The 24,706-nt window shown below is 36.6% G+C and overlaps 2 long non-coding RNA genes across 3 annotated transcripts in view; one reads left to right on the top strand and one right to left on the bottom strand.

The window, feature by feature from the left end:
• Positions 1 to 3,986, top strand: part of LOC145534208 (uncharacterized) — a 50,768-nt gene extending 46,782 nt beyond the window's left edge. Inside the window, exon 5 of the long non-coding RNA XR_014074342.1 lies at positions 247 to 3,986. This is a non-coding gene — a long non-coding RNA (uncharacterized LOC145534208). The remainder of the gene's footprint in view (positions 1 to 246) is intronic.
• LOC145534207 (uncharacterized) overlaps positions 1 to 24,706 on the bottom strand; it is a 178,644-nt gene that overhangs the window by 128,193 nt on the left and 25,745 nt on the right. For both annotated transcript variants that reach the window (XR_014074341.1, XR_014074340.1), the window contains exon 3: positions 1,222 to 1,293. This is a non-coding gene — a long non-coding RNA (uncharacterized LOC145534207). The remainder of the gene's footprint in view (positions 1 to 1,221; positions 1,294 to 24,706) is intronic.

The raw sequence follows: 24,706 nt of genomic DNA, 5'->3' as shown, positions 1-24,706 counted from the left end.
AGACTATGTACAGAGATTATTAATAAATGGGAAAGATGCTACATTTATAATATACACACAATAAAGCCTAGTCAGGTTAATCCTCAAATTCTAGCAAAATATATTTTAAAGTGCTATTTATGATCTGTAATGAATGATGAAGTGTATATGTCATACCAGTACTTTTAACAATCCCCAAATCCTAAAAACACGGTCATCAATATGCCTGTGAATATGCATATTACTCTTCATTTTTTTTACATTTAGATTTTGGAAAATCCAAGTTAGAAATACAGTGAAAGTGTTGCAAGAGGAAGCATCAGTGAACAAATCAAGAGAGAAGATGTGATTCCTTGTGTATTCATCGTATATGAAGGCAGAGTTATGATGAAAAAGTGAAGAGGAGATAAGCACTATCTTGCATTCCCAGCACCTTAACATCATGTTCGTCCTGTACGGTTGCTATGATCTGCGTGAGAATCTGCTTTGTGTGAACCTCAGAGCCGTCTGTGTCTGCCCGTGTTGCGTTCTCATTGCCTGCTTCAGTTACTGGCAGGTAGTAGGCGCACAGTTTCCTAAATTAGTGAATAATTAAGTGGAAGAATGAGTGAATTGGCAAGTGACTAAGTGAGTAAGCAGATAAATTAAGAAGTTGTTGTTTAGTCACTACGTCCAACTTCATGGACTGTAGCCCCTTCAGACGCCTCTGTCCATGGGATTTCTCGCGCAAGAATACTGGAGTGAGTTGCCATTTCCTTCTCCGGGTTCTTCCCGACCCAGGGATTGAATCCACATCTTCTGGACTGCAGGCAGATTCTTAACCATTGAGCCACTAGGGAAGCCCTTCAGCAGAAGAAGCTCTTACTTAACTTAGTCATATTATAGTCAGCTCTTATTCAATCTGATAATGTTAGCACATTTCTTTGAATCTCAGCCTAAAGTCACATATCAAGCAAAACATGGAGAAAAGAGGGCAGCAACTCACTGGACCACAAACAGGGTGCAGGGTTAAAACCATGTGATTGTTTTGAGGAAGAATAGACTGACCTCCAATAAGAAAGTATGGAAGTGGCCTGTGGTGTCTTTGGTTTAAAACTTTTGATTGCTGCCTCCCTTTAGAGACCAGATTTCTACTTTTTTACCAAAAATACCACATCACTCACTGAAAAATGAAATAGCTATATCTTAGATATGGGAGAAACACATTTTAAAATCTCAGATAAATTGTTTCAAAACTCTTACCTGTTTTTTTCCCCTCTGTATGTGATTTGAATTCTTACATGTTGTCTCCACCCATCATTTTACCTCTTGGTTCTACATGATAAAAGAAAATATACAGTTGAACAAATATCCTGGATATGTATTAAGTCAGTCTGCACATGAAAGGAGAACATAAAGATGTTTATGTCCTCAGCCTCAATCACAAAAGTCCTGGAGCTGGAATATCCATCTTTAGTAATTTCAGTCTTCATCTTTCTTTTCTTTTTCCCCTTTTTAGTTTTCATCCTTCTTAATCAGTGAAGTATTTGATAAGCCTTTCTTAAAGACTGTTCTATCGCCTGAGTCCTGTACCATCATGTAAACTGCTAGCAGTCACCTAGGTAACGATCTTTAAGCTTGTATGCCTCAGGATCTTTGCTCATACTATCATTCTCACTTGGAACAAACAACTTCCATCCCTACTGTCACATTCCAATCCATCACAACATGTTCCACTTAAAGCTCATCTAGAGTGAGAGGTTTATGGTTGGTTTGGATAGAAGGAGAAATCCTAAGGAAATATGGGATTATTAAATCAATTATAAGCCTGAGTAATGGTTAGTTATTTAAAATAGGTCTTCTGAAAGAGGTATTCGAGGATAGTAAAACATGAATAAAAAAATGACATGATATCTAATCTATAGTTAAAGTGATGTGCAAGCAAAACTCATGCATTTATACTGGGTCATTATAATCTAGCTCTGTCTTATTCTTTTCAGAAGACATAGTGTTAGCCATCCACAGGGGAAAAAGAAGACATTGGAAATATTAGTGAATGCACCTTATTAAGATAGACAATACTCAGATAAATCAATTAAAAGAAATGAGAGATTTCTAAAAGGTGCAGTTATCATCTCATCACATATTTTAAAAATGTTTTCTGTTCTGCTGAATATATTATGTTTTTATTTCTCTTGGTCTAGAATCTATTCAGAAATATATCCTTGTCTTCATGTCCCCCCTTGACAACTGGTAAGGTTTGATAACCAAAAGAAACCTTTTTATGCTATGCAGGAGCAAAACTTTTTTTAATAATTCTCTTCCCATTTAAAGGGATCTGCAGAAAATCTCTCCATAGCAATTAGTGAGATCCATTTGAATTGTCTGCTTTTGGGAAGCACCTCTCGGAGCCAGCTTCCAACTCCATATCTCTCCTGCATGAATTATAGCATTGCCCTGTGTCTAATGGAGCATGAACATAACATATCACAAAGCAATCAGGACATAACTGGAACAAGCTGGTTTGGAATAAATTTGTAAAATTAGGCAGCAGTGCTACTAACATACTACTGTTTATTCTATGTAGCAGTTTGATGACCTAATGAGGTGAAGCCAGCTTGGCATTTGGACAATTTTGGAAAGTAAACGAAGCAAAAATTCTATTATGGAATGGAAACTACAGCAACAACATGCAAGGTCAACTGCAACATGATCAAAAATATGTGCTGAGGCTTTAGTTGCATCCATGAGATAAAGGAACATTAAGAGGCCTGAACTATAAAGAGATTTGATTCTGGAGATGATAGAGTCAGCTTAGTGTAGAGAAACAATGTAAATGGTGATTTTTTTTCATTTGAAAAATGTGGTTGATGTTACTAATGATGATTAAGTATATGTGGCTTCATGAGCAATACAGTTTTCTTCATATGAGTCAACCATTGATTTAACAAAAGAACACCTTCCTCCTCCTCTGCTCTGAACTTCTGTTGTTGACAGCAGACCTTACTGTTGGGAGAGTTAAGTAACTCCCACTGACTTCATTCTCCTATTTTGCAACAGGGCAACTTGAGTTACAAACACGTTAGGAATCTAGGTGGAGAAGGCAATGGCACCCCACTCTAGTACTCTTGCCTGGAAAATCCCATGGACAGAGGAGCCTGGTAGGCTGCAGTCCATGGGGTCGCACAGAGTCAGACACGACTGAAGCGACTTAGCAGCAGCAGCAGCAGGAATCTAGGTCTGCTGACACTGTGAATGTTTTTCATTAGAATTTTTTTTTTTTTCATCAAAGATCACTGCTTGATTAAAGGCTATGTGCTCGGAGTAAAGCAAAGTACAGAAAATTGACATCTTTGACTTCAGGAAGTCATTTTCCTTACTAATGTTGCATAGGCACAATCAGGATAATTCTATAAAAGTGTCAACAAGTTTGCCTGCAAAAACACACATTTTGTTATTCTCTCTTGCAAAGTAAGTGCTTTCAAACGTCCTCATAGAATGAGGACTCTTAAATAATTCCTGGAATAACTAGGAAATCTTATTAATTTATATTTTCATTATTGATTTCCAGTACAAATCATTATTGATTTCCAGTACAATGACAGTACTTAGAAGTTTAGGCACCTGAATTTTGCTGTTTTGGTGTATTGACTAATATTTTGAAACTATTACAAGAATTTTGGATATTTAGAGTAACATGTACTAATTAGGATTTTGAGCACTGTACTGAATCATTACTAAATTATGTTAATTTAAAGGTAGAATGCAGATCATGTATTTGTTTAATATGCTTTCTAATTATAACAAAAAACCCAGGCGATCCTGTCATAATAAATTCTAAGCTAGAATAACGTTTCATGAATTGTTAATATCAATTCATCTTTTAGCAAAATAGTTTAGAAATAATCATACACTCATGACCCATCTAAACTTGGTCTGGTTCACTTGTTCCTCTACTCTTTTATCTTCTCAGGGAGAAAACATATACAAAACAACACTTTAGAGCTAATTAAAAATGGCCAGTCATTATTCTGGATGCCTCACTCTTAATTGATACCCTTATTTAACTAAAATTTTCTATAAATTCATCAAATAATATGTTTGTATTTTTCCACTGTTAATCTCTATATATCCCATCAACTGTGAGATTCCACTGATTCCTTCTTATTTATTGATTGCCTGCAATGTACAAAGCATCATGCTACGCATTGGGTATGACTGGAGAGTCTTTCATGGAGTCCAATAAAACTCTAACTTCAATAACTGCTACTTTCCTTCAATCTGATATCTTGAACTTTCCCCTTAATCATATCACATTAAAGCTCATACCTTCACGTTTCTGATGACTTTATCTTTATAAAGTCATTAACAGTGGTAAAATTTAAAGTCACAGAATGGTGAATGCAGTAGTTAAGTTTCATAGCTACAATTTCTTAAAAAAATTTATGACTGCTATATGGTGTACAAATTAACCACGATGGATTCTGATGTGTTCAGTGGAATGCAGTGGTTAACTGGTAATGTAGGATTATTATTTCAGTCACAGTCTGGTTCAAAAACCCATTTCTTTCTGCTCTAGCTGCCTCAGACAACTGAAGCAGTCACAACTGGGTTTGGAGTATTTGGGAGAATTGATGTCTAAGCTCTTTATCTGGATAAGTCTTACAAAAGCAGAGTGCATTCATATACTGTTCTTAGTGCAGCCACAGATGCTACTCTCTCCAGCATGTTTCAAGTCTCACAATTAAGGTTGAGCCAATTGCCTCTCAGATTAGAGTAGTTTTTGTTTGTTTGTTTCCACATCTGCCTTCACCAGTAGACAGTATATTTCCTTCTCAATGTCTGTCATGCGTTTTAACCAAGAGACTTACAAATGTAGCATGCCAGTTTTGTTCCCACATCACCTAATCTCGCATTCACCATTCACAGTCCCAATTTCAATTCTTTCCAGATCTTCAGGAGCCATGAAGACCCTGGGAGTTCATGCTTACTGATAATGCTAGCTTAGTGTTATTGTTAATCTAAAAAATCTTTATTTGGCCTTTTTTTCCTTGAAAGATAAGTTCATTTTGTATTCGTAAAGTATGCCAGAGTGACATATTTTGTAAAAAGTTCTTAGTGTATTTGTTTCAGCTTTATTGAGGTATAATTGAGGTAAATAAAATTGCATGCATTTAAAATATACAATGTAATGTTTGACATATGTATACTTTGAGAAATTATTACCACAATTAGGTTAATTAACATATTCATACCTCACATAATTACCACTGTTTTCAAAGTATCTGGGGAAAATTCTTTTTTTTTTTAATTTTCCTTCTTTTTATTTTAATTGGAGGCTAATTGCTTTACAATATTGTGGTGGTTTTGCCATACATTCACATGAATCAGCCATGGGTGTACATGTGTTCCCCATCCTGAAGCCCCCTCCCACCTCCCTCCCCACCCCATCCCTCAGAGTCATCCCAGTGCACCAGCCCCGATCACCCTGTCTCATGCATCGAACCTGGACTGGTGATCTATTGCACACATGCTATATGCATGTTTCAATGCTATTCTCTCAAATCATCCCATCCTCGCCTTCTCCCACAGAGTCCAAAAGACTGTTCTGTACATCTGTGTCTCTTGCTGTCTCGCATATAGGGTCATCATTACCATCTTTCTAAATTCCATATATATGCGTTAATATACTATATTGGTGCTTTCTTTCTGACTTACTTCACTCTGTATAATAGGCTCCAGTTTCATCCACCTCATTAGAACTGATTCAAATGCATTCTTTTTAATAGCTGAGTAATATTCCATTGTGTATATGTACCACAGCTTCCTTATCCATTCTTCTGCCGATGGACATCTAGGCTGCTTCCATGTCCTGGCTATTATAAACAGTGCTGTGATGAACATTGGGGTACACGTGTCTCTTTCAACTCTGGTTTCTTCGGTGTGTATGCCCAACAGTGGGATTGCTGGGTCATATGGCAGTTCTATTTCCAGCTTTTTAAGGAATCTCCACACTGTTCTCCATAGTGGCTGTACTAGTTTGCATTCCCACCAACAGTGTAAAAGGGTTCCTTTTTCTCCACAACCTCTCCAGCATTTATTGTTTGTATATTTTTTGATAGCAGTCAATCTGACTGGCATGAGTTGGTATCTCATTGTGGTTTTGATTTGCATTTCTCTGATAATGAGTGATGTTGAGCATCTTTTCATGTGTTTGTTAGCCATCTGTATGTCTTCTTTGGAGAAATGTCTGTTTAGTTCTTTGGCCCATTTTTGGATTGAGTCTCTTATTTTTCTTTGGTTTGATCTCTTAGGTTTTCTTTCATATATATTTCATGCAAATGAAACCTAAAAGAGAGCAGTGGTAGCTATACTTATGTCAGGCTGACCGTTTGTTTTTTTTTTTTTTTTTTTTGATTAGCAAATTGAGAAAATTTCTTTCTCTTTCTTACCAGCATTGGTGGTTTTAGTCTCTAAGTTGTGTCCAACTCTTGCAACCCCATGGACTGTAGCCTGCTAGGCTCCTCTGTCCATGGGGATTCTCCAGGCAAGAATACTGGAGTGGGTTGCCATTTCCTTCTCCAGGGGATCTTCCTGACCCGGAAATAGAACCCAGGTCACCTGCATTGCAAGCAGATTCTTTACTAACTGAGCCATGAGGGAAACCCCTTACCAGCATTGCTACTGTGGAAAAGTGTGCTGTTAGCATATTATTTCTTTTACATAATCTCTCTTAAATTTCTAGTTGTCATTGACATCTCTTTTGGTTCTGTGTTCCTAGATGGCACTTTGATCTTTTTATGTTTTTTTTGTGGGGAGGCGTTGCTTTTAACATATTCAACTGGTAATTTGTCCAGATTTGATGAGTATCAATATCTTTTTAAAAATTAATTTTTGGATATTCTCATTTATTAGCCCTTAAAATAGTGCCTTTTCTATTCTCTCTTCTCATCCCCTGGAATTCAAGTAAGATGTTAACCTAATTATTTTCTTTTAACTTCTAATCCATATCTTCTGTGGCTTTTTCTCTTTGCCTTTAGGAAAAACCAAACACACAACAACTAAATCTACTCAAGTTTAGTTTTGGCTTACTAATTCTTTGTTTAGTTGTGTTTGTTTTTAATTTATTCTTAAACAATCCAAAAAACTTAAAATTTCAAAAATTATGTATTCATTTCTAGAAAAATCTATTTGGTTGTATCTCAAAATATGCCTGATTATTTTTAACAACACTTTTCTAACTTACAAGATTTCTACCTTCACTTTGGTTTGATCTCTTAGGTTTTCTTTCTTGCCAATTCACCAATGAATTAAATGTTTATCTTTAAGAATATTTTACTTAACCCTTTTATTACTTTTTTTAAGTGAGAAGGTTGATCATATTATTTTGCTTCCACAGTATTGATAAAATAATTTGTAAGGGTTAATCTTGCAGATTTTTAACTCAATGAATGAGTATCACTCAGAGATCTTCATGACCTTCCCTGTGTCAAGCTTTCTTAATATGGGGCATGGGGTAGGGCAAAAATTCAAAACCAGTTTAATATTTTTGTGACTCTGTGCACCTATGCCTTGTATCCTTCAGATCTTGAAATCACTTACTCTTACCCTGGTTGTTTGTTCTACAAGCAGGGTCTTTCCCTCAAAATTGGATGAGATTCAATAAAATGGAAAAAAGGATCCCTGGTCATCAAGCCATACTTGGATTATATTGGGGCTTACCTTTGAAATTTCACTATCAAAATTCTCTTTATTTTTGCCCAACAATTGGAATGTTCTGACCCCCTGTGACCAGTCTACACGTATATATCTTTTCTTGTATAAAACTTAAGTCAACTTGCTAACTAGAATTTCCTGATATTGTTAATGTCTCTGCATTTTGAACAACAGAAACAAAAATATAGTAAAGGAAAGAAAGGACCAAATATCATATATGATGAGCTTGCTTTGGACAAGCAAGTTTTCCTACTCCTGTTCGCTTTACTGCTTCCTTTCAGGCCTGAGCTCAGGTCACTTGGAGTGGTAATACTAGAGACATCGATGTCAACAAAATAATGGACTCAGAATGCGGTGGCTTTTGATCAATTGATCCAATTGGACAGCATTAAAGTGTTATCTTGTACCTTACTAGAATTTTACCCTGGACTTTTAAGCCAATGTCTTTGAGAAACAACTGTCCTTTGTTTAAACCTGTGTTATCCCAAAGACCTCCAGGGAAATAATGCGGCTGCTCAAAAACAGGATTTACAGCATTGGCAGTCATGTGAATCCCCCTTCTATTTTTCTGTGTCTGAATAACTAGATACAATACATTTTAAAAGCCATCTCACTGAAAATGCCAAGAGCTCACCTTGGGAAATCATGAATGATGTCTGGTAATTTGTTTATTACGCTTCATCCTATAAACTTCACCCCATTGATTCAACATACTAAATAGAGTTTTTCCTAATTTGAAATGAATATCAAACAGATAATAAAAATTGATCCAACAGGTAAACACAATAGAACCACAGTTAGAGAAAGAAAGAATTATTTGCACAGGTTTGTCTCCCATTTTTAATTCAGCAAATTCCTTTTTCCCTAGGAAGCAGCTGTGCTATAACACAGTAGATCTATTTTGATAAGGGCTTTGCTGCTAAACTGAAGAGAAACAGAGGTAGGACTGCAGGGTGTTTTAGTGGTCGACCTTGGGGGTATAACAGAATTACCTGGGGATATTTTATGACCAAATATTAAGTATATTCCAGCACCAGAGATCTAATTTAATTTATCTTGGATGCTGATTGGAGACCCCCAGAGGTAGGAAAGTGCCAATATCAGATAAGACTGAGAAAAACTGGTATTATAATTGGAAGCCTCTATTGTACTATTATTATTTGTTATTGTTATTCAGTCATGAAGTCATGTCTGACTCTGCGACCCCATAAACTGCCACATGCTATGCTTCCCTGTCCTTCACTCTCTCCTGGAGTTTGCTTAAACTCATGTCCATTGAGTCGGTGATGACATCTAGCCACCTTATCCTCTGTTGTACCCTTCTCCTCCTGCCTTCAATCTGTCCCAGCATCAGGGTCTTTTCCAGCGAGTCGGCTCTTCGACTTGTCTTGATTCCCTTGATCCTGACCTCCTAGTTGGTGTGGAGTAAGTGCTCAATAAATGTGCATTGTGAATAAGTAACAGTGGAATTTGTTCACAAATTGAGAAATGCTTACTGTGGGTCAGAGTGAAAACATAAAAGCCCTAGGAAGCTGATATACAAAAGGAGTTGTAGCTTTTCACAAACTCCTTTCCAGGGTGGTCATGATAAATATTGGAGACAGTGCAGCACATGGGAGAAAGCATTCCTCTTGGAGTCCTGAGAGAAGGGATAAGAAAGAAGAACTAAGCCACAGGAATGGCCGGCAATCATTTTTGCCCACAGGGCACAGGGCACTGGCTGTAGCTAGGAAAAGGACAAAGTGGGAAAAGCCCTTTACCCCTGGGGGGAAGGACAAAGAATCAATAGCCGTCCTTTACAAATAGTTATTTCACTGAAGGAGGTGCTGGATCACAGAGACCAGTCCTGAGATTCAGGAACACAATGGCTGCAGAAGACAGAGCCCCTACAACCCAGCTAGCAAGCAAGGAGTAACAAGCACCAGCAGTCCACTGGTGAGACAGAAATAACTACACAGAGAGAGACACGTTTTGAGGTGTGAGCACACGGAGAAGGACTTCAGCCAGCAAGCTGTTAAGAAAAATTCTTCAGCAAACTAACCACCACCCTAAGGGCAAGGTAATTGTGGGGGGATTTGAAGATTACGGTGCATTCAAACAAAAAAAGGTCAGTTCAATTCTTGGATAGTTTGAGTCAACTCCCACACTCACATACTAGCAGAAGATGGGTTCCTATTTCCAGTCATAAATACAAAGTACAAATTTCACACTCAAATATGATCTGATTGTTGAAACAATGACAGAAATCTTACAATTTTTAAATATTTAAAAATTTTAACATTTTAAAGTAACTATGAGGAAGGTGTTAAAGGCTCCAGCAGGAAAGGTGTCCAGTGTTCAAGAGCAACTGTGGAATTTCAAAGAGAAAGAGAAACTATAAGAAAGAATTGAATGGAAACGTGAGAAGAATGGTAGCAGAGATAGAAAGTACCTCTGATGGACTGATAAGTAGATTTGACACAGACGGAAAAAGAATTAGTGGTGACAGGTAAATAGAAATAGTTCTTGTTGTTGCTTATTTGCTAAGTCATATCTGAATCTTCTGTGACTCCATGGACTGTAGCCCAGCAGGCTCCTCTGTCCATGGGATTTCCCAAGCATGAATACTGGAGTTGGTTGCCATTTCCTTCTACATGGGATTTTCCCAATCCAGGGATCAAACCTGCTGGAGTCCCGCTCCAGCTGGTCCAGGGGTCCCCAAGGAATGAACGGCGTTGGCGAAAGGAAAAGAAAGGAGACAGAGAGTTTTTGATGGCCCAAAGACCATCGGTCCAAGGACAAAATCTTTATTGCTTTTAGTTTCTACTTATATAGCACATGTTCTGCTACATAATGACTCTTACAATATTTTTCTGTTCAGATCAACATCTCCTGATTCTAAGATGTGTTAAAAGTTTCTTCCTAATCCTATGTCATATTTTGGTTACATGTTTACCCCGAAACATATTTTTATTCTATAAACCATATTATTCCATCTACTTATTCTGTACAGCCTGCTACTACAGCGAGTACAGCGTCTTGCTTCAGTGAATAAGTACTATAGTGGTGTCTAAGGGCAAAAGTTTCTCATAGTACAGCCATTGTCAGTGGTGGTTTGTTTACCATCTACCCATATAACACAAGGCTATTTCTGGCAGGCACAAGTCTTTTGCAGTTTACCTAGAAACCATTTACAATACAATTCACATATTTCTTTCCGTTTACGCTTAGATTCTAAGGGGCACAAACATCTCTAGCATCCCAATCTTTATGAGAAAAGGCAATTGGCTTAGTTTCTGTAATCTTCCCTGATACATGACCCAAGTTTTCCAGTCATCAATAACAATCTCCTCATGAGGCCAGGTCACAATAGGCTTAGGACTTGTTTTCCAAATGATCATGGCCTTATTCCCTGGCTGAGTGTTAGGGACCCACCAATCAGGGGCCTCAGTAAGTTTAATCATTTTTGGAATGTTTCTCTGGGGCAAGGGATCATTTTTCTTTTTCCTGGACTCTCATGACCTCATCATGGAAGCCCCTACAACTCCAGCCATCAAAGAGTGAAACAGAGTTAACCACAACAAAAGCATAGAAACAGGAAGGAGGGAAGTTTCTGATTCTGGAGAGAAACCGCTTTGCAGTTTCTTCTTGAGTGGTGCCGTGACTTTGTCATCTGGCAGTAGATCCAGAATGGCTCCCAACAGAAAGAAAGAAACACAGCTAGCCACAATAGAAGCATAGAAACAGGAAGAAGTGAAGGTTCCAATCCTGGAGAGAAACTGCTTTGCAGTTTCTTCTTGATTGGTGCCATCCGGCAGTAGTTCTAGAACGGCTCCCAACACAAAACCACCTCTCCTGTATTTCAAGTTATTTTTTTACCACTGTGCTATGAAGGAAGCCCAAATAGAAATTACTCTCACTAAAACATTAAGAGAAAAAAAAGAGTAAATAACTGATATAAATAAATATATAAATGACATTTTTTTAAATAAATTTATTTATTTTAGTTGGGGGCTAATTACTTTACAATATTGTAATAGTTTTTGCCATACATTGACATGAATCAGCCATGAGTTTACATGTGTTCCCCTTCCTGGACCCCTCACCCACCTCCCTCCCCATCCCATCCCTCTGGGTCATCCCATTGCCCCGGCCCTGAGCCTTTGTCTCATGCATTGAACATGGAATGGTGTAAATGACATTTTAATACATATAATATATATATGTAATCAAACTGGGGTCTCCTGCATTGCAGGTGGATTCTTTACCAACTGAACTATCAGGGAAGCCCAATGTATATAAATATGCAGGCAAATAAGGTCAGTTCTTAATCTCTAAGAACTGTGGAAATATGTCAAACATATTAACATATTTGCCAATGAAATACTAGAAGAAGAGAGAATAGAGCAGAAAAAAAATGGAGGATTTAAAGTTGAAATATTTCTAAAATTAACTGATGAAAACAAATCATGGATCCAGGAAGCTAAGTCAATCAAAGAGAATAAATATCAGTAGCATACAAATGTATATACATCATAGTCACATTATCACATTTAGTTCAGTTCAGTTCAGTTCAGTCATTCAGTCATGTCCGACTCTTTACGACCCCATGAATCACAGCACGCCAGGCCTCCCTGTCCATCCCAACTCCTGGAGTTTACCCAAACCCATGTCCATCGAGTCGGTGATGCCATCCAACCATCTCATCCTCTGTCATCCCCTTCTCCTCCTGCCCCCAATCCTTCCCAGCATTAGGGTCTTTTCCAATGAGTCAACTCTTCGCATGAGGTGGCCAAAGTAATGGACTTTCAGCTTCAACATCAGTCCTTCCAATGAACACTCAGGATTGATCTCCTTTAGGATGGATTGATTGGATCTCCTTGCAGTCCAAAGGACTTTCAAGAGTCTTCTCCAACACCACAGTTCAAAAGCATCAATTCTTTGGCATTCAGCTTTCTTCACCATCCAATTCTCACATCCATACATGACCACTGGAAAAACCATAGCCTTGACTAGATGGACCCTTGTTGGCAGAGTAATGTCTCTGTTTTTAAATATGCTATCTAGGTTGGTCATAACCTTCCTTCCAAGGAGTAAGCGTCTTTTAATCTCATGGCTGCAATCACCATCAGCAGTGATTTTGGAGCCCCAAAGAATAAAGTATGACACTGTTTCCACTGTTTCCCAATCTATTTCCCATGAAGTGATGGGACCAGATGCCATGATCTTAGTTTTCTGAACGTTGAGCTTTAAGCCAACTTTTTCACTCTCCTCTTTCACTTTCATCAAGAGGCTCTTTAGTTCTTCTTCACTTTCTGCCGTAAGGGTGGTGTCATCCGCATATCTGAGGTTATTGATATTTCTCCCAGCAGTCTTGATTCCAGCTTGTGTTTCTTCCAGCCCAGCGTTTCTCAGGATGTACTCTGCATATAAGTTAAATAAGCAGGGTGACAATATACAGCCTTGACGTACTCCTTTTCCTATTTGGAACCAGTCTGTTGTTCCATGTCCAGTTCCAACTGTTGCTTCCTGACCTGCATACAGGTTTCTCAAGAGACAGATCAGATGGTCTGGTATTCCCATCTCTTTCAGAATTTTCCACAGTTTGTTGTGATTCACACAGTCAAAGGCTTTGGCATAGTCAGTAAAGTAGAAATTGATGTTTTTCTGTAACTCCCTTGCTTTTTCAGTGATCCAGCGGATGTTGGCAATTTGATCTCTGGTTCCTCTGCCTTTTCTAAAACCAGCTTGAACATCTGGAAATTCACGGTTCATGTATTGCTGAAGCCTGGCTTGGAGAATTTTGAGCATTACTTTACTAGCATATTAAAGATAAAGATTCTATGATGAAGGCAGATTGAGAATAAAAGATATATCATATATAAAGGAAATCTGCTTAAATCATAATATAATTGATTAACAACTCCAAAATGTCAAAACAATAGTAAAGTTACTGCCAACACTGAATTCTATGTATAGTGAAAGTATTTTTCACCAAAAATATAGATTTTTTTTCAGACAAACTAAAGGTGAGAGAATTTACTGCTAAGAGATCTTTACTATAAAAATATTACAAGAAGGTCCTTAGCAGAGGCAAAAAAATACTAAACAGAAATATGAATCTTTAAAAAAAATGATGATTCAGAGCAATGATTAAAATAAAGGTAAATATGAAGTATATTTTTCTAAGTTTTAATCTCTTTAAATGAAAAATACAGACAGGGGAAAATTAGGAATATACAATTTATATATTACATGCAAAGAAGTCAAATATTTATTTTGATCTACACTTTGATAAATTACAAAAATATGTTGTTAACCCTAGAAAAAGAGAACATAAGGCAATTGAGAAAAATCCATAAAAAGAAGTAAAAAAGGACAAAAATGGAGTGAATAATATGTAGCTATAAGTCAATTTTTAGTCCTAACTATTGGGGCTTCCCAGGTGGTACAGTGGTAAAGAATCCACCTGCCAAGCAGGAGATTCAGGAGTTCAATTCCTGCATTGAGAAGATCCCCTGAAGAAGAGAATGGCAACCCAGTCCATTATTCTTGTCTGAAGAATCCCATGGACAGAGGAGCCTGGTGGGCTACAGCCCATGGGGTTGCAAAAGAGACAGACAGGTCTTAATGACTAACAACACCACCAATTTTAAAAATTGCATTGAGAGTAAATGATCTATTCAAATTAGATTCTATAGAAAATAGAATATAAAATAAAATAGAAATAGAAAATAGAATAGAAAATAAAATTCCATCTACAAGTATCACACTTGAAATAATATGTGCATTGGTTGAAAATAAGATTATTGAAACATGCAACACTAACCAAGAGAAAGCTTTAGTGGCTATAGTGAATCGGAAAGGTAGAAAATAATCAGGAATGTTACAAGGGGAAAAGTCTGTAAACCTACAAAGGAAGCCTTTTGTCCAGATAACTTCTCCGATGAATACTCTCAAATATTTAAGCAAGAAATAATATCCATTGTTAACAAAGTTTTACAGTAGAAGAGAGCACTTTCTGACTATTTTAATGAGCACAGTATTATTCTGACACCAGACAGAGACACATCTTTTCCAGAAAATTCATCACAGCAAAAAGAAAAACAAAATCACATAAAGATTGAAAAGAAATAAAATTATCTCTATTCTCAGACTACATGATTGTTTACACAGAAAATCTCAAATAATACATTAAAATGTTACTAAATCTAATATTTAGCATTTTCACAGAATACAAGGTCAACATGCAAAATCTATTGCATTGCTAGAAACTAGCAATAGACTATAATTAATTGAAAATTAACAAAAGAAAGGAAATTGAAATTTAACAAAAGAAAGGACATTTACAACAATATCAAGAACATCAAATATTATAAATATAATAAAATAAATACGTGTAGAGACTATATGGTAAAAATTGCAAAACAGTTTTGAAAGAAATATAAGAAACCTACACTAGATCAATGGGATAGCATTCTTTATGAACAAAAACAAAAATTCAAAAAATAAAACCTTTACTTTTACTCCATACTATATATCAAAAATTATCTTGAATTTTATCACCAGGGAATTCTGCTAGTTATCCAAATGACATGCAATTTAACATAATTTAAAACATTCCATCAATACTAGCATTGGGGTCCATCCCCAGAGGCTTTAAAGATCTTTCTTATCATTTTTATTCTTTCTGATTATGCCTAACAGAAGACTCCTGCATATATCTGACAATGCAATCTCCTCATTCGAAGCAAATTGGCACCCATTTAAAAAAAAACAATTCTTAAAATGAGTATGAGATTTCCCCTCTAACATCTGATCAGTTTTAGATAAAACAAGTGTAAATAAAGCTGAATATGTTCATATATTTCAAAAATTATGTACAAAAAATAATCAGAACATGCATGTGCTATATCTATTGCCACTGTAATTCCATTTCTTACACTCTGAATATAGCTTCTTTGAAGGAATATTTGATTCATATTTAAATGAACATTAATTACCCAACAGATGAAAAAGTCACGGTTTTTACATTGTTTGCATTGGTTCAATTTATAAGTTATATAAGAGTTCTACTCCCTGGAAAAGAATCTATACACTCTCAGGATATTTGTTTAAATGTTTAACATATTTATATATTTTAACTCCTGTTATGCTGATGCTGATGTTTTAATTTTTTGCCCTAACTTTCAGATTGTCTGTACTCTTATCTATTATTTATCTCATTGCTGTTGTTAGGCCTAATTTACAGCTATTTATTGATTCTTCGTATACATATTTAAGATCAATTGAATATTTAATATCAATCTATATTTTCAAACAACCTATTTCTATTTAGTTTTTCTGTTTTTTTCCCAGCTGATGTCATTTAGAATATTTACATACTTAATTGACATGTCTGTCACATTTTGAATTGTCAAGTTTTACACTGTCTCATTTTTCAGGTGATTTGTTCTATTAGGTCATTCTGTTCAATGAGTCTCAACTATCATTTTGGTGATGTACACACTTTAAATGCTCTAAAACGGAGACCCTGACTCCTCCTTGATGTGCCAAAGGGAGGTATAATACTCAAGATCTAATGTCCGTGGGCTCTCCCTCCCACATAGCAGGAGACATTGCCTCAGAGAAGTTTCTTTCATTTCTGACAAAGCGTGACTCCAAGACAATATGGATACTTCACAAGTGCTCAGATATTTAATAGACTCCTCATATGTTTGCTTCCAGATAGTCCCATGTGCCACTTCTTGTTTTCTGCTATCTCCAGATTATTGAATACTGCCTTGCTGAACAGAATCTTATATGTATTCAGTAATATTTGATGAACATATACATGTTTTAAATGAAATAATTTTAACTCATTCTTGATAAATGGTACTGTAACAAGCATTGATTCCTTTTTTAGGTTTAATGCAAGGCTTTGTTACATTTTTAAAATATGACAAATACATCTTAAAAATCATCTAGCTTCATGAATTTTCCCATAGCTGCACAATTCTTAGAGACTATTCATCAGCCTGTTGAACTGTTCCTTTTCCAGAATTATAAATACAATCCAATTTTTTTGGGGGGGTTAACTATTGTGGTTTGAATCAAAGTATCTGAATTTGACACAATTTAAATGTGTTTCTTTCAAGAATGAAATCATCTTTTGGGGCTTGAGAACAGGGAATGACTGGTCTTATCCTCATACTGTGAATGTAACTTTACCCCCAGATTTCATATCTGAACAAGAGACCTGTTCTCCTGAGAAACAATGTTGTTGGGGAAGTGAGCATATGCAGACCTCATTTCTTAAGGAAAGCGCAGTGCGCCATCTCTGAACATGACCATTGAGAGTCGGAACCACGGTCAATTCCTTTCTATTTCCCTATCATTTGCCAATATGGATCCTCTCTATTCCTTCCAAGGAGACTTTGTAACGTTCATGTGAGTGGGGTCCTCTCCGGACGTTCATAGTAACTGTTCATTTCTTCTGAGTGTGTCAATATTTTCTGGAATGTCAAAAGTCTGACTGCTGCTGAGAATGGTTTTCATTCTTGCAAGGAGATGATTGCTCTTAGAATTCACCTGTTACATACAAGTGACAGACAGATTGAGATTTTGGAGGCTCTTCCTGTAGACACAGCCTTTTATTATCACTTGTTTGTCGCAAAATGTAAGACAGATAGTAGTGTTGGTGTTGATCTCTCAAGGACATTACAGGATCTGAAACAGTATACAGCTCACTTCTATAGAGGGGTCACTTATGAGTTATATGAGCTAACTGAGATAATATTTCAAATTTACTCCAGAAGTTGTTTGGTACATCATAAAGACTGACGCCTTACACAGTTGCTTTGATGGCTATTTCTTACATAAGATTTGATGGTGAATAGAAAGTTAAAGATGTTAATGTGGTGTTAAGCCACAGATAGCCATGATACAATATGAAGGGTCGTAAAATAAATGCTTTGAGTGGTATGAAAACACAGTGGAGGAAAATGTTATTTTGGAATAGATTTTTATACTGTATAGGTCTGTGAAATCTTTCTTTTAATGAGTAAGAGGCTTGTTAAGAATCCCCCACCTGTTCTCCACCTCCTCCCACCCACTTTGTTCTGCCCGGTCCTGCTTCTTTGCTACTGAATTAACATATTAACATTATTTCTTTCTTTCACACACACACACACACACACACACAACACAGAGTTCCTTATCTTGTTCCTTACTACTAGAGCTGAGGTTTGGTCAGTTCAACTTAAACATAAAAGCCTAAAATGCTTTTCTTAAAAATACCTATTTTTGTTTGCTTCTGAATCTCAATTAGGTATTGAGTTTTACTTCTTAATGTAAATGTGATTAACTGTATTTTTAACTGTTTCCTGATTTGATGATATATTTATGCCACAGCCTTTCATTTCTCAATAAATTAAAAAAAAAACAACTTTGTTATACTGACAAAATACATTTCAGTGTAGGCTGATAAAAATATGCAGCCCACATAATCACATAAAGGCATCTCATAGCAGAAGAAATGTACATTCATTTTTGGCAAAAATTTCTCATGTAGCTCCCATTGCTAAAACGTCTTTGGAAAATACGTTAAATTATAAATCACCAGTGGTTGTTAATGATGTGCTTTATGTCTCAAAATATTCCAATGTTGATAGTTTTAAGACACTATTTTTCTAGTCTTGCTAGAAATATGTAAGCAGTCAAGGGGGCCATGATATATCATGTAAATCACTGTGGAGAAAGGAGAACAATGATCAAAGTCTAGATAGAATTCCTCAAGTTTGGGGAAAGTGAAGATACTAAATGTGACCAGACTCTTTTTTCTGCTGCTTGGAAGATAGCTGGGAATTGGGAATTATGCTTGGTAATAAGCTCCTAAGCACATTTATAGTGTGGGATAAACTTCTAACTTGGAAGAGTGATGTTCATTCAACTAGAGCCAATTTTAAATGAAGAGAATATAGGCCAGCAGATTTCTATGACACATTCATAACCTTTCTGTAAGTGTGCTGCCTTTATTTTTTATATCAAATGAATGCTGGGGTTTCAAAAGGTATTATTCATAAATAGGATATAGTTTCTCAAAGGGGAAAAAAACTAGCCTGTAACATACTGACCCTTGGGAAATAAAGCACCAAATCATTTTTCCTTTAACTCCAAAGGAAGCCTAGGTTTTTTCATTAGTCACTTTTTCAAAGGAAGAAATCACTTGAGTTTCACCATCTATCTCTGTACCTATTAGGTTGTCAATTTGGTTTGAGTTTTCATCAGAGTTGTATTAACAGCTAGAAGGAAGAGTTGTCTAATCCAAACATTCACCAGGGGGCCATGGGAAAAACCTGTTACATTTGACATAGGACGATGGTACTTACTCAAGAAGAGACTTTGAACATTTGTAACAGAAAGGTAACTCTTTCTAAAAATTGTTCAGATAATTCTCACAAATATACAGTTGAAAATTCTATTTAATTTAAAAAGAAGTCTAATTTAGGAAAGGAGACATAAAGAGCTATATCTGCTCATATAATTAATTAAGTAAAGTTTTATAAATAAAGGAAATAATGTAAGATCCAAAGGAAAATACAGTAAGATTTCAAAAGCTATCACCGTCAGAATCTAATGCAAAATAATAATTCTACATCATAAAATATACATATTGTTCCTAGATTTATCGGAAAGAATGAAAGAGAAAAGTTTGTGGATTTCTATGTCACAAGTGATATATATCTTTAAATGAAATAGTTGAAATGAATATGATAAAATATTAATGATACTAATTTGGCTGAGGGCAATGCAAGGGCCTACTAATTTATTTCTGGGTTTTTAGGTGTATTGTAATATTTAAGAGTATTTAATATTTATAGTTTTTCTTAATATAAAAATAACGGTAATTTTGTAAAAGAAAGCAGGTCTTTATTAATAATGTCATGAAAAAGAAATTTGATAAAGCCATGATATTTGTGTGGTTCAATATAGATCAGAAATTATTTCCCATTAGTATAGACTTTTTCATAAAAACATAATAAAATATTTCACCATCACAAATAAAAAAGGTAAATATATCTAGTTTAGAGTTAGAAGAAGCCTCTATGTGAAGAACAATCAGAAAATAAAAATTATATATATGCTTTTTTGTTGATTTTTCAAAGAATGCTGTATATTTAAAGATTGAAAACCTTGGGTCAAATAGTACACAATATAATGGATTAAATTTACATAAACCACAACTCGTAAAATTATGTTGTTATACCAATCCCATGTTGTAATGGAAAAACAAAGTTCCTGTGTGTGAATTCTACATTACTGTTGACTTTAGGTAGCTCCTTAAGATGCAAAGCTAATTGAGGTGATGGAATATCAGTTGAGCTATTTCAAATCCTAAAAGATGATGCTGTGAAAGTGCTTCACTCAACATGCCAGCAAATTTGGAAAACTCAGCAGTGACCACAGGACTGGAAAAGGTCAGTTTCATCCCAATCCCAAAGAAAGGCAATGCCAAAGAATGTTCAAACTATCGCACAATTGCATTCAACTCAAACGTTAGCAAAGTTTTGCTCAAAATTCTCCCAGTGAGGCTTCAATAGTACGTGAACTGAGAACTCCCAGATGTTCAAGCTGGATTTAGAAAAGGCAGAGGAACCAGAGATCAAATTGTCAACATCTGTTGGATCACTGAAAAAGCAAGAGTGTTCCAGAAAATCATCTACTTCAGCTTTATTGACTATGCCAAAGACTTTGACTGTGTGGATCACAGCAAATTCTTCAAGAGATGGGAATACCAGACCACCTGACCTGCCTCCTGAGAAATCTGCATGTAGGTCAATAAGCAACAGTTACAACCAGACATGGAACAATGGACTAGTTCCAAACTGGAAAAGGAGGAGTCAAAGCTGTATACTCTCACCCCGCTTATTTAACTTATATGCAGCATATATCATGTGAAATGCTGGGCTGGATGAAGCACAAGCTGGAATCAAGATTGTTGGTAGAAATATCAATAACCTCATATATGCAGATGACACCACCCTTATGGCACAAAGCAAAGAGGAACTAAAGAGTCTCTTGATGAAAGTGAGAGAAGAGAGTGAAAAAGCTGGCTTAAAGCTGAACATTCAAAAAGCTAAGATCATGGTATCCAGTCCCATCACTACATGATAAACAGATGGGGAAACAATGGAAACAGTGACAGACTTTATTCTCTTGGGCCCCAAATTGACTACAGATTGTGACTGCAGGCATGAAATTAAAAGACGTTTGCTGCTTGGAAGAAAAGCTGTGACCAACATAGACAATATATTGAAAAGCAGAGAGAGTACTTTGTCAACAAATGTCCATCTAGTCAAAGCTATGTTTTTTTCAGTGGTCATGTGTGGATGTAAGAGTTGGATATAAAGAAAGCTGAGCACCAGAGAATTGATGCTTTTGAACTGTGTTGTTGGAGAAGACTCTTGAGAGTCCCTTTGACTTCAAGGAGATCCAACCAGTCCATCCTAAAGAAAATCAGTCCTGGATATTCATTGGAAGGACTGATGCTGAAGCTGAAATTCCAATACTTTGGCCACCTGATGCAAAGAACTGAATCATTTGAAAAGACCCTGATGCTGGGAAAGACTGAAGGCAGGAGGAGAAGGGGATGACAGAGGAGATATGCTTGAATGGCATCACCAACTCGATGGACATGAGTTTGAGCAAGCTCTGGGAGTCAGTGATGGACAGGGAAGCCTGCATGCTGCAGTCCATGGGATCACAAAGAGTTGGACATGACTGAGCTACTTAAGTGAACTTAAGAGACAAAGGTCTTAATCCTCATTCTTGTATTACTATTGGGTACTAAAAAGAAGTATGACTTCACTTCTTATCACACAAGATATCATAAAATTTAAACCTCAATTTATGCAGTGCATAGCTTTCTCTTTTAATAGTGAAGACAGTCTTAAGTATGTTTTATTCTAAGTTCATATGTTCTTTTTTCCATAAGACGATTTGACATCCAGTTTGCTACACTAATTGTAAATATTTCTTCTGACAGTTGGTGCTAGCATCATACAGTGACTGGAAATTGTCCTCACTCTTATATTCACCAAACATTAGATGTAGAAATCAAATATTTTTCTGGTCCGATTTGAACAGGTTGAACTGCACTTCTTGATAGAGATGTTTCAATTACTTTTCCTTTGTGACTACTCTTCAAAATTGAAATTCACTTACTTATCAGGATGCATTGACAGAGATTCAAAACATGCTTATGAAATACTCTGAGCAGTTACACATAATAAACTATCAAACTGCTCTACTGTGTCTTCTCACAGCCCTTTCTCTCTGGAATATTTCATTCATAATAGCAAAGTTTTACTCTTATGCAACATACAAAAGCTTCCAGATATATATTTCTGTACTAAAATGCATCACAGACAATGTTTACCATACAGAAAGAGTCAATAACTATGTTACTTGGCATCCTGTAGCATCTCCCTATATAAATAATGCAATCAAAGTACACTGTATTTTCTGAGGTAAAAGAGAGTGCTTCCCAGGTGGCTCAGTGATAAGGAATCCACCTGCCAATGCAGGAGATGCAGGTTCGATCCTTGGTCCAGGAATATACCCTGTGAGAAGGAAATGGCAGCCCATCCCAGTATTCTTCCCTGGGAAATGTTATGGACAGAGACACCCTGCTGGCTATAGTCTGTGGGGTCACAAAAGGGTGGGACACAACTTAGTGACTAAGCAAAAGAAAAGAGTATATTTCAAACTAGAAAATAATGTATCTGTACACAGAAGAACTTTACAAAAAAGATCTTCATGACCCAGATAATTACGATCGTGTGATCACTAACCTAGAGCCAGACATCCTGGAATGTGAAGTCAAGTGGGCCTTAGAAAGCATCACTACAAACAAAGCTAGTGGAGGTGATGGAATTCCAGTTGAGCTATTTCAAATCCTCAAAGATGATGCTGTGAAAGTGCTGCACTCGATATACCAGCAAATCTGGAAAACTCAGTAGTAGCCACAGGACTGGAAAAGGTCAGTTTTCATTCCAATCCCAAAGAAAGGCAATGCCGAAGAATGCTCAAACTACCTCACAATTGCACTCATCTCACATGCTAGTAAAGTAATGCTCAAAATTCTCCAAGCCAGGCTTCAGCAATACGTGAACTGTGAACTTCCAGATGTTCAAGCTGGTTTTAGAAAAGGCAGAGGAACCAGAGATCAAATTGCCAACAACTGCTGGTCATCAAAAAAGCAAGAGAGTTCCAGAAAATCATCTATTTCTGCTTTATTGACTATGCCAAAGCCTTTGATTGTGTGGATCACAATGAACTGTGGAAAATTCTGAAAGAGATTACAATACCAGACCATCTGACCTGTCTCTTGAGAAACCTGTATGCAGGTCAGGAAGCAACAGTTAGAACTGGACATGGAACAACAGATTGGTTCCAAATAGGAAAAGGAGTACGTAAGGGCTGTATATTGTCACCCTGCTTATTTAACTTATATGCAGAGCACATCCTGAGAAACGCAGGGCTGGAAGAAACACAAGCTGGAATCAAAATTGCTGGGATAAATATCAATAACCTCAGATATGCAGATGACACCACCCTTATGGCAGAAAGTGAAGAAGAACTAAAGAGCCTCTTGATGAAAGTGAAAGAGGAGAGTGAAAAAGTTGGCTTAAAGCTCAATGTTCAGAAAACTAAGATCATGGCATCTGGTCCCATCACTTCATGGGAAACAGATGGGGAAACAGTGGAAACAGTGTCAGACTTTATTTTTGGGGGCTCCAAAATCACTGCTGATTGTGACTGCAGCCATGAAATTAAAAGACGCTTACTCCTTTGAAGGAAGGTTATGACCAACCTGGATAGCATATTTAAAAGCAGAGACATTACTTTGCCAACAAAGGTACATCTAGTCAAGGCTATGGTTTTTCCAGTGGTCATGTATGGATGTGAGTGTTGGATGGTAAGGAAAGCTGAGTGCTGAAGAATTGATGCTTTTGCACTGTGGTGTTGGAGAAGACTCTTGAGAGTCCCTTTCATGGCAAGGAGATCCAACTAGTCCATCCTGAAGGAGATCAGTCCTGAGTGTTCATTGGAAGGACTGATGTTGAAGCTGAAACTCCAATACTTTGGCCACTTCATGCGAAGAATTGACTCATTGGAAAAGACCCTAATGCTGGGTAGGATTGGGGGCAGGAGGAGAAGGGGACGACAGAGGATGAGATGGTTGGATGGCATCACTGACTTGATGGACATGAGTTTGGGTAAACTCTGGGTGTTGGTGATGGACAGGGAGGCCTGGCGTGCTGCTATTCATGGGGTTGCAAAGAGTCGGACATGACTGAGCGACTGAACTGAACTGAACTATTCAATTATGTGTTGTGTTCACTTATCTACGTAATGTTTTCATTAGAGACCTGCAGGAGGACACAGTGAACATGACTAATCTTGATGAGGAGTGCTGGAGGTTAATATTCAGGGTATTGTTTCACATATGGTTGGAGCAATAGGCCAAAGGTGTCTATATGTGGTCCAGGCTTTTACGTATTGCTTTCTTTTGTATCTAATTTTATCAGCTACATGTGGTTTCTCTCTTTCTCTAGGCAAAGTCTGTTTCTATCTAAATACATTGCAGCTTTTCTATCATTGAGTAGATGGCCAAGTCAGTTTGACACTGATAAGTTCTTTCTCCAATTTGTGATTGAAGAATGGTATCTCTGTTCTGTTTTGTCAAAACTTAGAGTATTAATAATGTATAATGTCTTAGATATTCAAAAATGTATTAGTTTTGAAGAAGAAAAAAGGCTGGTATGAAATGGAACAATCAGAAAATGAGAGTTCATAATAATTGCAATATCATTGCCGAAATAATTCTTTACAAAATGAAGTCCAGGAAGTTGAGACTACTTTCAAAACAGTGAACAAATTATAACATGTTAGAAAACATTATATAAAATTTTTAAAATAAGGAAGATCAGAAAGTTCTAGCATCCATTAATAATTCCTAAAAAGACAAAGTAAATAGAAAAAATATTTTCAGAAATTTCCAAAGCCA

This window comes from Giraffa tippelskirchi, chromosome 14 (genome assembly GCF_054371585.1).
Source record: "Giraffa tippelskirchi isolate mGirTip1 chromosome 14, T2T-mGirTip1v1.2.pri, whole genome shotgun sequence".
NCBI classification, from domain to species: domain Eukaryota; kingdom Metazoa; phylum Chordata; class Mammalia; order Artiodactyla; family Giraffidae; genus Giraffa; species Giraffa tippelskirchi.
Note: the sequence above shows the minus strand (reverse complement) of the source record. Positions and strands in the feature narration are given on the sequence as shown.